We start from the raw sequence: 16,910 nt of genomic DNA on the forward strand, positions 1-16,910 counted from the left end.
TAAAAAGCAATGGTTGGGAGGACAGCAGGAAAAGGGAGGGCGCAAGTAAGCGGGAGGCTTGTCTTCCCTACAGCTGGTCGTGGCAGGGGGCGGCAAGAAGGGCCTACTCCCCAAGTCACCCCCGGCCCTGCTTCGGCGCGCAGGCTTGACTTCTTCTCGATTCAGCCTGGCCCTATGCCAGGGCCTGCGGCCGGGCGGAATTTAGGGGGGGGGGGGGGCTCCCAGATTGCCAGGGAAGAAGATCTTCCTGTGGCAGCTGAGGAGGTGGTGCTGGTGGAGGAGGTTGGCAGTCCAGCCAGATCCACCTTGCGGACCCCCCAAACGGTCACTATGGGGGGCGGGGGGGCCTCAGTCTGGCATCTGAGGGGGCTCAGGAGGGGGGGAGATCTTCTCCTGCCCCTGGGCCTTCCCATGCCAGCGCTGAGGGCATTGGTGGTGGTATGCCCGAGAAGGAACCAGCAAAAGTTCCACCAACAAAGCGACCTCGTGTCGCTGGGGAGTCTGGCAGTGTGTTCTGGGATCACTTTGAGCTTAGCCCTGGTGATCCCACCCATGCTGTGTGCACCCACTGCAAGGCACTGGTCAGCAGAGGCAGGGACCCTATGCACTTCACAACCTCGGGGCTGTGGTCGCACATGCGTCGGCAGCACCCAGGTGTGGAGACCTCTGCTGGCACTGGCAGTAGGCCCGGTGCCTCACCTAGTAGCAGAAGCAGTAGTAGTGACAGCAGCAGCAAGCGGCCAGTGGCTCCTGCCCACAGGCAGGAAAGCTGACCGATCATCAGTGGGTGCAATCTCTTGGAAAGCAGTCTGATCGTCCAAAGCCTCATCTCGTGACTCGGGCTATTGGTGAGATGATCGCTCTTGATGACCAGCCGTTCTCCATTGTCGACAATGTCGGCTTCCGGCGTCTGCTCCAGCTGCTTTCTCCAGAGTACAAGATCCCCTCAAGGACCACTTTCAGCAGGAGGGTGGTCCCCTCCCTGTACCGTGCGTGCAGGGGGGCCATGTTGGCCAAGCTGCGTGCAGCTGGGCCAAACACCAGTGTGCATTTCACTGCGGATATCTGGACTAGCTGCAGTGGGCTGCACACTGCCTTCATGTCCCTGACAGCCCATTGGTGGGGGCATGGGGGTGAGGGGACATCTGGCGCTGCTGGTGCTGTATCCAGTTCCTCCCATGCATGCACGCCTTCTTGGGCAGTGTTGCATGTGGAGGCGATGGACACAGACCACACTTCAGATGAGTTGGCTGCCATCATGGAGCGGCAGGTGGGGGCGTGGCCGGGGAGCCAACCCTCCGCCGAGGCTTCATGGTGACAGACAACGCAGCCAACATCACCAAGGCTGCTAGGCGGGTTTACGGTGTGAACATCGCTTGCGCTGTGCACACCTTGAACCTCGTAGTGAAGGGTGCGCTTGGCCTCAAGGAGGCATCGAAGAAGGCCAAGGAGCACCAGCATGTTTGGGGCTCTTCTAGTTTAGGTCAGGATCCTGCTGCTCCCGTGGCCGCCCTGGTGGAGCGTTGCCGCCAGGTAGCGGGCCACTTCCACCGGAGTGAAAAGGCAAGGCGCCAGCTCAAGGCCAGACAGATCGAGCTGGACCTGCCTGAGCACCAAATCCCCCAGGATGTTCCTACCCGGTGGAACTCCACTTTTCTCTTGCTCCGGCGCATGCAAGAGCAAGAGGGAGCACTCAACAGCCTGGGGACGCGTGGTTGCTTGGATCTGTGCAAGTCTCTCTATGATGACTCAAATTGAGGAGGAATCCCCTATTCCACTAAATTAATTGAAAATATTTCTTGTAACTTGGATCAGCCAATAATTGTTTTATGAACAAATACATGGGGTAAATGTATGAGGCATGCATGTAATACCAAAGCAAACTACAATTCTCAGGCAATGTGAGAATGTGGTACCATCAAGACACATGCAAACATGCACTAACGTTACAAGTGGAGGACTCTTGAAAAACAGATGAGGTTTTGTTTCCAAACTCTTGCCAGGACAACTTTTGACTACCAAGCCAATAGCAAATCAAGCTGAGGAGGCTTGCACACCACTAAGATTTGCCTATAGCTAATCTTTTCCCCCTTCACAGTTCCTTCTGGCATATTGGTTGGCCTATGGCTGTGTATGGTGTGTCTTGGAAGCGAACATGAACATGACCATTCTTGCAGGGATTCAGAAGAGTGAGTTCTCATTTTGTAGGCAATTCCCACTTGTAGGTAATATCTGAACTGTACCTGAGAGTGCATTCCTAAGCACATTCTTAAGTAGCCTCCACAAAGCCCTATGCTTCCTTTCTTCATTGAGATTGCGATTCATCAGTGTTTGAGAATAAAATATCTTCTGAAATCACTCAAAGACTCTTTTTTGATGAGATGATTTTTAACAACCAGAGTTTAGGAGAAGTGTGATGAGCCAGTGTTCATTATTTACTGCTTCACTGGGTATCCTGTTGTTTTCATTGTGCTCTGTTTCTAAATGGTTGTTATTTGCCCTGATCTCTCAAGATGGAGCAAGATAGAAACTGAAATAAATATATTCCCAATTCTCTGTGTTGCAGGTTTTCCTTTTGAGAATCTTGCCATGCAGAATGGAAGATGCCATCCATCAGTTGTGGTGCGTGCTATTACAAAGATGGCATTTTGGCTAGTCTGTGTTGACAATACACTCTTTAAAGGCATAAAAATTCACTTTGCAGCAGAAATTGATTTTCTATTCCTTTTAGCATTCTTTTCAAAGATAGCATCTCAGATTTGATCTATGCTGTGTATTACTTAAAACTTCGGCTTCAGTTGTTTGGGCACATTATGGCTAGTTCTTATGAAACAAACAAACACATTCCTATTCTAGTTTTTCTTTGATGTATATTATTAATTTTAAAATACACTGCGGATCTGATTCTTAATGCTGCAAACAGAGGTCTTCCCACCTCCCTTTCTGATCATGGCTGATTCTAAAGTAAGCCAATAGACCTGCATCAGTATATAAATAGTATAAAATCCATGTATTCTTTGGATTGCATTACTTATTTCAGAAGGCAAATAGATTTGACACTGAAATGATTAAAAAAAAAGTGGCACGTGAAACAAGTTTCAAATTGGTTCCTCCTAAGGAGGCGATAAGCCAAATAAGTATCTAGAAGACCAGTGAAATTTCTCATGGAGTTTCTGCACATTCCTACTTCAGATTTGCAGCAGCCACCATGCAACCATCAGGAAAGTGTGCAGGCCTAGGATCAACAACAACAACAACAATCTATATACAGCTTTTCAAAAAATAATAATTCCAAAGTAGTTTACACAGAAAAATAATAAATAAGTAAGATGGATTCCTGTTTACAAAGGGGTCACATCTAAAAAGAAACATAAGATATGCACCAGCAACAGTCACTGGAGGTACTGTGCTGGGGGTATACAGGGCCAGATACTCTCCCCCTGCTAAATAAAGAGAATCGCCACATTAGAAGGTGCCTCTTTGCCAATTTAGCAGGAGAGGATCAGAGGCTGACCAACCTGGATACTGGCCAAGAGCCCAGGGCCATACTCTGAGTCACTGCTGCCACACCAAAGCAAATCGCTCCCAAACCCTTACAGAACTTGCATTAATGGCAGAGTGATAGTGGCCTGGAGCACTTCCTAGTTGGTGTACCAATAATGCAATGTCCTTGTGCCACTCAGTAGGGGCATAGCATATGTTGTTGTTTTTGAAGATGGTGTTTTCTCAGAAGCACTCTGGGTTCCTGCTGCCCCACTAAGGAAGTCCCTGCAAGAGTTTGAGGATCCAACTAAGGTTCTTGGTGTGCAGTGGTGCCACCAGGTTTGTGAGCCAGCACCAAACAAAGGCAACATATGTGAGAACCAGCTTCTCTCGGAGCTGTCTATGTGATACACATGATTTGTGCCATTGTCCTGGCTCCTTTTTGAACAACTGTGGTTCTGCAAATGGCAAATCACAATCACTTTGGGAACAACTCCCATGTGGAGGTGCTCACTCTCATAAATGGTCCTGTGCTGGAATGCTACCAGGCCACAAGTCTGTCTGCTGCTAACAGGTTTATGTGGCTTATGTCATGTTATTTATTTATTTATTTATTATCAATCATATTTATACCACACCCAAAATTACGTCTCTGGGCGGCCAACAACAATTAAAACATATATAAAAGTTAAAACAATTCAACATAAAACACCAATAAAGTTAAAATACAATAATTTAAAAACCATAAAATTAAACAATATTTTTTATTAAAAATGAGAAAGCTTGGGTTAAAAAAGGGACCTTTGACACATTGATAAAGGATAAGTCTATCAGTTAACCTGGATAGCTAAATGAAAGCTCCATGTCTGGAGCAGGCATTACCAAAAGGAAGACCAGTGCTAAATTCCATGGACAAAAAACAGAGGAGATCTATGGAATGGACTTCATGCCCATCTTGGAACTACTGACTAGTCCCAGCTGGAAACAGAATTCTGAATAGTCCTCGATTAGATGATCCAGCAGTACAGAGCTCACATTTTTAAGGTTCTCTTTTTTAAAAACCTATTTTATCTGTATCATAACTATGCACGTGAAACAATGTATATTCATTCATCTATGCTCCATAGGAAAGAATTAATGCAAACTGAAGCAAAAGAAGCAGTACAGCCATAGACTCTCATTTGCACAGGCAGGCTTTTGCTCAGCAGATGTTGGTGTTGGTACAACAGCAATACAGACCCCAGAAATACAAGTGCCAGTGTTGCTCAGACTGGGGAGAATAAGATTGCATAAAAAATAAAATAGAAAATAGTCTAAAAGGATAAATGATAAAGTAAAGAATATGGGAGCAGTTGTTCTATATTTCTGAACCGCAATACTGGAGAAGGTTTTAAGGCTTTAACAGCCTAGTCCTTCCCTTCTAATGGGCTATAAAACAGTGTTTTATAAGGACTGTGGCAGAATTCTCCTTTTCTAACTTTTAGTCATTTGTGGGGTGGCTCATAATTTATCTTCAAGAAATAATTGCTTTCTATGGTTCCAGAGGAGTCAACATTGCTGACTTTTAACACAAAGGTCACTATTTGTTATATAAAGATATTGTCATAAAGAGTTGGCAATTTCCCCCTCAAAGTGTGCTAGTAAAATTACATTACCTGGTGTAAAGAGAAATATAGTGTAATTGGGTTATCCGAGATTAAAACCAGGGAAAGGAAATGGATATATAAATTTATAAGGGCAGAGAGCTTATATGAGAAAGCATTTAGTGAAAGCGGAAGGTTTATAGCTGCATTACCTATTTGTGCAGCAGCAGTGTAGCAATGGCAATTTCCATATCAGGGTGAGTGGAGTTTGTCTCACTCGCACTAGAAATTGAAATGCCAAGTACTTAAAACCAAACCCAAAACCCAAATGTGCATGTCTTTTGGTTCTGACATGATATTCCATCCATGTGTTTTCTGCCAGAGATGTAAGGAAAGAAAGATGAAAAGCCACTTTGGATATGCCCTTATCATCTTTGAATCTGAGGCTCCTGATATGCACATATACCAACACCACACATATAACATCATATCTGAAAGGCAATTTGCAGAAACACATAAGAAAATAACACACTTTTAGAAATCCTTTTAGCTTTACTATCTTTTCCATTTTTCCTTTCCCTACCCTCTGCACATATGAGCTACTTGCTGAGTTCTGCTCATTCATTTTGAATGTCTTCTGGAACTCTCACCTCTTTTTGGCAACATGCTTTTGCTAAGCCTACCTTTTCCTTCATATCAGCTCCTCTCTTCAACTGTTGCCTTGGCTCTCAGTCTCCATTTAGGGCTGTGCAGTGGTGTAGCTAGGGTAGGGGAGAGGGGGCCCATGTTCACTTCTCTCCCCAGAGGCCCCTTGGAGTGAGGGAGATAATGAAGAAAATAGGGAGGGGGTGGAGCTGGGGGGCCCTGAGGAGCTGGGGAGCCCAGGTTCTTTCAACCCATCCTCTCAATTATTGCTGCACCCCTGGGGCTGTGCACTGTATACATGATTGTTATTTAATCAATATTCATAAATTTTGCCTTGTATCGATGATGAATGGGGGAGTGCATTGAATCAAGTCAATATATCATATTGGTTCGATGCATTGGTTGGAGGGTGTGTGTGGCTTACATGATTCCAGGCAGCAGATTCCCTTTTAACTGGAAACTCATTGCTTTTAAAGGGCCATGGCAGTGCTTTTAAATGCTGCCTTCCCCACCTGGCAACTGGCCCACAATGCACTGAGGAAGGAAGCAATGTCGCGATGTTGCAAAATGGCCACCCCCTATAATTAGAGGGAGCAGCAATTTCCTGCCAGTAATGCACAGGGAAAGGATGCAGCATTCTCAAGTTGATTCCTTCTTTGGCCATTATGAGTCAATTGCTGGAAGGATAGGCAGCATTTTAAAGCACTGCTGCTGCAGCCATCCAGAAAGCAGCCAAATTCCATTTAGAAGCAAGCCCTCTGTTTGGATGCATGTACGCTCCCCACCAACACAGTTTATATGATACAATACCAAAAAAACCCTGCCAGTTTAAGACTAGAGTTAAGGCGATCTAATTTTGGCTCAAGCTCCATAAAACTGCAAAACTGGAAGCTGAAGCCGATGCCTTAAAAGATGTGCCACACGATCAGTAATGATGTTGGGTGATGTCACCAATTGTGTTTGATTACAACTTGCCCTCCATGCACCCACACTTCTTGGTCTTTGAGGCACAACTGAAAATGGGGAGGATAGAGTGCCTGGCACCAGCAAAGATGCCCCACGGTGTCCCTGTGAGTGCATCAAAGGCAAGCCCATCGATACCCAGTTCAAACTTCTAGTCCTCATTCTTCAGGCTATCTGAAATGGCTATAACTTCTCTCCGATTTTCTCCTTTCCTGCTTTTCCCACTTGGTGCAAACTCATCTACTTTCTTTTTCTGTCTTTTCTCTTTTCTGACTACCACCTACACATCTTCTGTGAGGCAGCTCCCATCTTTTCTTGTTTTTACCATTCCTTTATCTCCTTCCCCTTTTGTCTTGTCAATTAAATGAGGACTGTAAGCCTGTGGCCATTCCTAATTACCAAAGAGAGCCATGCACCCTAGGTCAAACATCCATTGAGGATGCCATAAGGGATAAAGTGGCTTACAGGGTTCAGTCAGTGGCATAGCCCCTGATTTGTCCTCCTTAAACAAGGCGGAGAGGACAATGTTCCTGGACCCATGAGGGAGGGGGTCCTGCTGGCTGGAAAAGAGCCCTCATTTCACTCTTCCCCCCCCTTGCCTCTCATTGGCAAGTTGCTGGCTTCTGATTGGAGTGTGGAGAGTGTGTGTAATATTATTTGCATAGAAGCAAGAGAATGGGGGACATCAAGAATGTTTTGTTTTTCACCATTTCCATATAGTTCTTCTGCAACAAAGACATGGGTGTAGGGGAGAAGGAGAAGGCAGAGGCCCATCTTCACTTCTTGTCCCAGGACCCATTTAAACTTTGCTGTGCTCCTGGGTTCGGTTATACACATGTCATTAAGCCCAAAGAAAGTAGAACAGAGCAAAATTCTGAGCACAGCAATCCTGAATTGGCTTAGTATTTTGAAGACAAAGTGTAAAGCAGTCTGTTCTTGGGAAAGATTATAATGGCAACATAGTTGGGGGAAGACTTGAGCAGGACTTTGTTTCAGCTACAGTTTTGTTGATAAGCCCCAATCCCCTGGACACAGCCTCGTTCTTGATTCTGAATGGTATAAAGTTTCAGGGTATAATATTTTCTTTGCTACAAAATCACTGGCAATATTCTTGTGTGCACACCAACTAGTTAGTTAGGTGTATAAAAAGAATTCACAGAGCACTCAGGAGAATGCACAAAGGCTAGCTCTGTATTGAACAAGATTATCCAGGGACAAATTCTGTGATATATATGCTCACAGTAACTTCTTACAGCAGAACCAGGTAGAGGTGTCTTTGAAGTTACGCAGGCTAAGAAATTAGTTTGGGAGGTTCAAAATTGCCCACAAACGAGGGGTAAACTCCCCAAACTACATTTCTGAGTTGAAGCTGGGAGATGTTTGGCCCCATCCTGCCAATCTTCCCCACCTGCTTTCCAAACCGCTCTCTTTGCCACTCGGGAGTGGGGCTTCTTCTTCCCATTGCTGGGGCAGGTGAAGTGTAAAATATGCAGCAGGCACAAGATCCTTTTTTTTCTCCTCTCCTTGTCACTTCAGGTTTACTGATTGGGTGGGAAGGTGTATGCAGGCTGGGAACTGTAGTCTTTGGGAGGACCACTATCATTGTGCGAGCCCATGGAAAGGCTACTACCTCTTGCAGCCCATTGCCGATCTTTCTCCCTGAATAGCATGGCTGAAGGGACGGATGGGGGTGGGTGATGCTTCTTGCATGCCATAAACTCTTGGTGTGCTGCATGCACAATAAAGGGGAAGAAGGAACCGCCTCTCCAGTGCTGACAGGGCGACTAACACTTCCCATTTTGTCATAATGCACTCTGGTTTCTGTTGGTGGCCACATGCGATACTGTATGTGACTGGACAGCAGAGAATCTTCTTGAATGCACAAGATAGTTTAAAGTGTGAAGCACTCACCCCTGGCCATGGAGTGCTCCCTCCACCCTGGCATGGTTGAGTGGACATCAGTCATGTCTTAAACTCTGGCTGTCTTTCTACTGGGGTGTCTAATGGAAGGGGACAATCCCACTTTGTGTCTGGGATAGCTACAAGCAGCTTAGGTCTTCAGGCATTGTATGGCTCGACTTGTTCTGGCTTTAAGGCTTCATATTGTGGAACTGCTTTCCTGTGGCCCTCCTGCTGGCCAGAGCTCCCATTTCCCCCCACCTCTTCCCTGTGATAGCCAACTGTTCAGCCTCTGCCTCCCTCTGGCCTCACCATGGCTTAAGAACACTCTGGTGTTGCATTTGGATGCTGAAAGCCCATGGTAGGCAGGCCTGCATCACTTCTGGTCTACCTGTGTTTAACGTTGGCTGGGCCTATGATGCTGCAAAGTATCTAGGTGGCGAACAAGTACCAAGCCCCCAACCAGTTTCATTGCCCAACAGTGGCGCATGGCAAGGCAAGAAATGCCAGCACATTTTGCAACCTGCTAACTTTATCCCTCTTCCTCCCTACATTCAGTGAGGTCAATGTGATGACTAGGTTTGCTGCCACACAGGAAATTCATTTCGTGACATGGGCTTGTGATACCAGCATTCTTTTTCATCTCTTTGACACACAAACTTTTGCACATACCATTGTGTTCTCCCCTAAAAATAAATCTCCAAAATGGAGTGTTTTCTACCCCCTGTTTGTGGCCATCTCTTGCTAAATCAGCCCCCTATTTGGGCTCATCTCATACTAAAGCTACACTAACATGGGAGTCAGATCAGAAATACAAACTGAATTAAAGAGCTATTTCATATTTAAAAACTGGGAATGTTCATGTGAATGCATTTCTGTATTGATATCCTTTTGATTTATATTTTCTGTGAGTGCATATACAAAGATCAATTTCAGACATCCATATTTTAACCTGACAGTCTTTTTGTATGAAATATCTGCATGTTTTGAGTCATCCATAAAAATGAAATTGGATGTAAAAAGATGTGCAGAAAAATAGAAAATAATAGTGAAAGAAAATAGGAGGTGGGGGTGGAAGCCAAAAAGTAAAATAAATGTAAAATACAGACATAAGCATGAAAAAGAGGAACACTAGTGCTATGAAAAACAAAATGTTAGCCAAATGGTTTAGAGAATATCCTTAAAGAAAAATACACATAAGGTACTAGTCCTTAAGTGGTGCAGTGGGGAAATGCTTGACTAACAAGCAGAAGGTTGCCGGTTCAAATCCTCGCTGGTATGTTTCCCGAACTATGGGAAACACCTATATCGGGCAGCAGCAATACAGGAAGATGCTGAAAGGCATCATCTCAACTGTGCGGGAGGAAGCAATGGCAAACCCTTCCTGTATTCTACCAAAAGAAAACCATGGAGCTCTGTAGGCACCAGGAGTCGAAATTGACTTGACGGCACACTTTACCTTTACTTGTCCTGCATATTATTGTTATCATGGCTGGCATCAAAGGTCAGCATTGTTGGGTCACAACTGCCTGGATTTCAGAAGAGTCCACTGCTGATCCCTGTGATCATTTTTGGGCCCATAGCCTTCATGTGGTGGTGACAGTGTAGTTTTCTCATGTCCCACCCAGGTCAGTGGGGGTGCTGGGAAGGCACTTTGCAAGGGCTCCCTGAAACCCAAGGTCCATTCTGCCCTTTATGGTCATCTTCTTAGCAAACCTAAAGATCACAGAATCGTGGCTGTGAGGGTCTTACAGGCCATATAGTCCAGTACTATTTCAGGATTCTTCCTGAAACATTCTATAATCATAATATTGAGATTATGAAAGGAAGCATAATGTATTAGCCCTGTGCATCTAGTGACCCACAAAATCAAACTTGGCCCACCAGACATGGATGATGCACAAGAAGAAGCTCAGTGAGTTTCCAACTTTTGCTACCAGATTGGGATTACCCAAACTAGGGGCGATTCTCATGTGTGGCAGTGGAGAAGGCTCCAAAAAGCTTACCTTCCCTGCAGATGATAGAGGGATTGGTGGTGGGAGCACACTCCACACTCCATGAAGCTCCCTTACCCCTGGCTACTTGCTCGTGTGAAAACATGGGCTGCTTCCAGCGCATTGCATTGGGGGGATTTCTAGGCACCCGTCTCTGTGTGCGGCCGGGCTTCGCCTAACAGCCAGCGCACGAGAAAAGCCTCCCAGAATATTTGGTCAAGAGCTGGGCATGGCCTTTTGCAGTACAAGCTTTAAATAACTGAGTTTTAGGTTAATGTTTATTGTGATACAATTATATTTTACAGCTTTTTAAAAAATTGTAAGCCATCACAAAAGCCTGAATTGGCTGATTTAGTAGAATGTTGTTTTTTTAAATGGTGCAGGCCTCAGATACATTTGCTTTTCTGGGTCAGAGATTATGAACTCACAGTAGAAAGCTGATACAGAATTAGACCATGGTCGCCTGTGGCCCATGCTGTCTGCACTGACTAGTGGCGATTCTTCAAGGTCTTGAAGACAGATCTCTCCCTGCCCTACATGTGAGATACTGTAGCTGCAGGTGGCAATGACTGGATCTGAAACCTTTCATAAGCAAAGTATGGGCTATGACATCATTTGTTTTAGAAGTAACTTCCCATAAAAGACACTAAATTCCTCCAGAAAAGGTAATGGATGACTGGATATATGTGCTGACTGCATTCTACCCATGCACTGTTAATGTTGCCACTGCTCTGGGCAGCAAAGTAGGGTGGGTACACCCATTACTTCTCCCTTCCTTCTGGTAGTAAAGTGAAGAGGCAAGTGTAGCAATGCTGCAGGCACCAGTGTGTTGGCCATCAAAGATCCATTCCACAAACAACCATCAGGGAGAACCTGTCTGCAGTCTGAGCCTGGAGGACAAGGGTGGAGGAATATGACCAACAAATGGAGAGGGCAGAAGTTCACCTGAGGTTCAAGTCATCTCCAAGAGATAATGGTACCACCTATGTGGACCAGAAACTAGGGATATGTGAATCGGCTCGAGGTTGAGCCAGTTCACCATCGAACCAGACTGTCTCAAGGGCTCACCCTCGATCTGGACCAAGCCATGGGGGGGGTTGTCTCCGGAGGCTCCCCTCCCCCTGCCAGCCTCCCCCAGTCTTCTATGGGACATTTCATCCCTTTCTAAGTTGGTGGTGGCCATTTTGGAGGCCACTGCACATGCACCTTGGCCATTTGCACTGCTGGATCATGACCCAGGCCACGCAAATGGCCAGGGCACAAGTGCAGCAGCCTCCAAAATGGCTACAACCACCTCAGAAAGAGCCAAAACAGTCCAAAAATGGCCCAAAATGGCCCATAGAAAACTGGGGCAGACTGGCAGGTGGAGGTGGGACCTCAGGAGACACACACACCCCGCAGCTGTGGCAGCACCACCATCACCCCCTGGACGCTGCCAGACTTGGCGGTAAGTTTTTTTTTTTTTAAACAACTTTTAGAACCCCAAACCAAACTTTCAGAACCCCAAACCATAGGAGCTGAGCTGGGGTTCTAGTTCAGGCACAAAACTGAACATGCCCACTCCAGCTTGAGTCTGTCTCAGACTTGAACTGAACCAGGCAAACCAGTTTAGTGCACACCCCTACCAGAAACATCAAGAGGCCCCATGTGATAAGTTGACTCCTTCGAGTTGGCTGGGCATTAAGAGGTGGGAGGAAAATACACTTTGACCCTAAATGGCAAGTGTCAGTTTTAATTAAGGACAGAGCAACACATATATCTGATACGCAGGCTTGGAGTCCACAACCTTTTTTTTGTTTGTTTTGTTTTTTTTGAGATTCCACTTGCTAATAATCATTATCAAAGTAGTAAAATTTTTGCATAACATTACACGTGACAAGCAGTAGAAACAAATTAAATGCAGCACTGCTACCACAAGAATGAGTAAAGTCAGTTTGAAAGACTGTCTCCCATCTTCTTATACTTTCCATTTGCAAATATTGAGCATGATCACTTATTCCTATAGGTTTAATGGAGCCCTTGAGTTTTCTTTCCTGTACCAGTCCTTCATGCATAGTACCAAATGCATTCACTACAACATACTTGGTTGCTTGGAATAGAAAACATCCGCATATGGGTTTTGCGGGGACATCTTCTGTTCTTCAGAGAGTCATTTTTTGAAAGGGTTGCTCTATTCAGAACGCAGGTAGTCTTTACACACAGTGCAATGTTGAGATCTTCCTAAAGGAAGCATAGGCTTCCCATTCGAGGTAATGATCTCACGTGTAACAATGCATCCCACATCCTTGGCCAAGAGCTTGCAAGGAAGAGAGAGTTGGGCTCCGTTTTGAGTCCTATGGGGATTCTTCCCATGCAATCGGCTGCCCATGTAGAAAGGAATGAATTACAGGTATGTGTTCTCCTATAAATGAAAAGACAGTTTCGATTAACAAAAATCGGGCTAGGAGAGCGAGCCTGGTGGTTCTGGAGCGGCTAACCTGCTCAAGTAGCCCGCCCCTTAGCCCAGGTTTGCGGAGCGAGTGCTCCACAAACCCGGGCTATCTGCTCATGAGTAGCAATGGTGCAGCTCCGTGCCATGGCTACTCGCGAGTAGACCCCCGACCAGCTCGGGGGTCTCCCCAGTATGTCCTACGCACTCGCGCAGGGCATACTGGGGCTTCCGTGGGCCGCGCAGCCCCCGCTTCCCCCCAGCCCCCGCTGGCTCTGTCATGGAGCCAGCAATAGTGTGGGCAGACGATCCGGCCACCCAGGGCCACCCAGCCAATCTGGCCACCCTGCCCAGTGTCTGCGGGGAGAGTGGATTTAGCCCGCACTCCCCACAGTTTCAGTGAAAGCGGGTCTCACGGATCGTGAGACCCGCCTCAGTATCTTTTTAGATTGGGCATGCTGATTTATCAGTCAAGTTAAATTGCTCTGACAAAAAACTTCAGATTTCTCTTCGGAAAAGATATGCTGCTGATGTATTAGGTCACCTGTCATTGAGGCAAAGAAAGCCATCCTATGAAGTTGCTTATTCAGCACCTCAAAAATGGTGCTCTGAAGAACAGCAGATGGATCTTCCAAATTCAATTATGATGTGGTGACACCATCATCTCCTTGTAATAAAATAGTTTATCTTGCATTGCAGTGATCAAGAAGGTCTATGCTAATGAACAACTTGTCAGGCATATGAGAATTGGGAAGATAGCAGAATGCACTTTAGTGGATCGGGATGAAGCAATCCATTCCAGGATAATTAAATAAGCAAGCGATTACTGTTTGCTGAAGACTGGGCTCATCTGTGCCCATGTTAAATTTATGGTTTTAATTTACCTTTAAGTTAAAATATAACTTCCCAAGTTTTAATACATCACTTGTCTTTAATAAATCTGCCATGATTATGTGTTGGCCTTATATGATTTTTCAAAAGTAATCTAAGAGTCTAAGGAAAAGCGAAGTAAATCACCGAGCTTAATGTTTGTAATATACATAAAATATATCTCACTTCATATTTCAGTTTTTGGTCTCAGCCCTGCATTGAACAAGGTGTTCAGATATCACTGTATTAATGCTTTTGGCTAGATAAAGCCATATGGCCTTGAAAATGTTCATGATTAGCATTTGCTGTAGAAGACTCAAGTGGGAGGAAACCACAGTGACAAAAAATGAGTCATCATAATTTAAGAAAACTGTTAAAAGTCACTAAAGATTGTGATATTCTCAGTAAACACAGAAGCAGACTGGAGTGGGTGGGAAACAACATGAGATAAGGACTCAAAACGAAGGTACAATTCCCACTTTGTTTTAAAAATGTATTTGTTTCCTGCAATATGCATACCCATGTGGAAAATAAATGTGTGTACCATCAATTGCAAAGGATACATGCCTGTAGGCATGTATCTCTTTAAAAACTTGGAAATGGCAACAAGGAAAGGACTGGTTCATTACCTGTTGAGTTTTCTCAAAGACACATACATACCTGATTCAACTTGCATGCACCCTTCACACTTGATGGAGAGCACGTGTATTTTGGTCTCAGGTGTTATTATTATTTTTTTATTTTTTATTTTTACATTTATATCCCGCTCTTCCTCCAAGGAGCCCAGAGCGGTGTACTACATACTTGAGTTTCTCTTTCACAACAACCCTGTGAAGTATGTTAGACTGAGAGAGAAGTTACTGGCCCAGAGTCACCCAGCTAGTTTCATGGCTGAATGGGGATTTGAACTCGGGTCTCTCCGATCCTAGTCCAGCACTCTAACCACTACACCATGCTGGTACAGAAATGTCAAGCAAAACTCATATCTCAGGCTAAGGTAGAGATGTGCAAATCGATTTGAGCACAAATCGGAGTGATTCAAACTCAAATTGAATTACCCATAAAATAAAGGGCCTGATTTGAGTTTGAATTGAATCAGCCCTGATTCAAATGATTTGAGTAGCAAGCACCATTTTAGAGCACTGATTATCCCTTGCTGTCTGGCAATCAGCAAGGGAAAACCAGCCCTCCAAAATGGTGCTCGCCACTTGAATCACTCAAATCGATTCGAGCTCGAATCAATTTGAGTAATTGAAGTGGCAAACATCATTTTGGAGGGCTGGTTTTCCCTTGCTGATTGGTTTACTGGCCCTGGCTTCCAATTGGCTTGAGATCTCCTTGGTTGTCGGTTGGCTTGTTATCATTCAAATAAAGTATTGTCATGGGCAACTGTGTCCTCATTGACTGGGGAGAGGGAGCAGGGAGGGAGGAGGCAAAAAGTTTATTTAAGGGGCTGGTTGGAGACAGAGAGAACTATTTGTTCCTCAGGAGAGAAGGAGCATCAGAGAAAGACTGCAGTAGCAGCAGCAGCAGCACTGAGAGCAGAGACTGGTGGTGGTGGTCAGGGCCTGCCTGCCTGGCCCAGTGAGTGGGGAGAGAGAGACAGAGTGCCAGCTGACTTATCATTCTCTCTCTATTTTTTAAAAAATTCTTTTCATTTGCAGTGCCAACAACTGCTTTTATTTTCTTCTTCTAATTAAAAAAAAATGTACGAGAACCCCCAGTGGCTTTTAACTGCTACTTGGAATTTTTAAAAATTGCTTATTCTTGCTTGTAGCTAGCCCACACTGGGGTGCTGTGCTGATTTCTTTTTCTCAATTTTTTTTTAAAAATTATACCAGTAGTCCCTAGTGGCTTTAACTGGGTGCTACTTTGAACTTTGTTTTCCTTCTGTGCATTTTTCTTCTTCTTGCTTGTAGCCCCCAGTGGCTTTAATAATTGGGGTGATGTGCTGCCCCACCCCTTTTGTAGCCCCATGGTCACATGGCAGATGAGCTGTTGGTGGCCATGGATTGCCTGGTTGGGGGGGGGAGGATTAGCACTCTGGGTAGACAAGAATTCACTATGGGTTTATGGTCACCAACAATGCTGCCAACATAACTAAGGCAGCTGAGCAGGGTCAGTTTATGTCCATCTGTTGCACGACACACACTCTGGAACCTGGTTGTGTGGGATTGGCCTCTCTGTGACTGCAACCAGGCTGGGTACCATCCTGCTGTTGCCACAGCTGCTCTTTTGGAGAGGTGCCTCTAGACAGAAACTTCCACTTGAGCAAAGAGGGTAGGTGTATGCTCAAGAAGAGGCAACTTGAGCTCGGTCTGCCTGAACACCTGATCCCTCAGGATGTTCCAACCCAATGGAACTCCACCTTTCTCTTGTTCCAGCACCTGCAGGAGCAAGAGCCGGCCATTCACACCCTGGCAAGGAAGTGTGGCTTGGAAATGTGCAACCTATCCAGCCAAGGACTGGGTGTTCCTTTCCGAAGTTGTCTTGGCACTCGAGCCATTCTTTGCCACAAACAACTTGTGCACCAATACAGCAATGCTGAGTCAGGCTTTGCCTGCCGCTCTTCTCCTCAAGCAGGCTCAGCTCAAGAAGATGATGGGTGAGCTCCAGACCATACTGAACATTGGGAAATCAATAGCCTTGGCAGGTTGGCTGAGGATTGGAGTATTTGGCCCTGCTAACTGGGCAAAGAGGGATCTTTTTTAATGTGGTGATTCTCTTTGTTTTGCAGGGGGAGAGTAACTGGCCCTATCCAACCTCAGCACAGTATCTCCAGAGACTGTTGCTGGTGTCTATCTCATGTTTATTTTTTGATTGTGAACCCTTTGGGGACAGGGATCCATCTTATTTATATATTATTTGTCTATGTGAACCACTTTGAAGACTTTTGATGAAAAGCAGTATATAAATATTTGTTGCTGTTGATTGGCTCAGCACACCCTTGGGTGTGTTGACAGTACATGTTTTGTCCTGCCTATGTGACCCAAGGAAAAAGGGCAAACCAGTCACCCTTGACTAGCTGCCCAGGTAGAGGGACCC

The sequence above is a fragment of the Hemicordylus capensis genome, chromosome 3 (assembly GCF_027244095.1).
Source record: "Hemicordylus capensis ecotype Gifberg chromosome 3, rHemCap1.1.pri, whole genome shotgun sequence".
In the NCBI taxonomy this organism is placed as follows: domain Eukaryota; kingdom Metazoa; phylum Chordata; class Lepidosauria; order Squamata; family Cordylidae; genus Hemicordylus; species Hemicordylus capensis.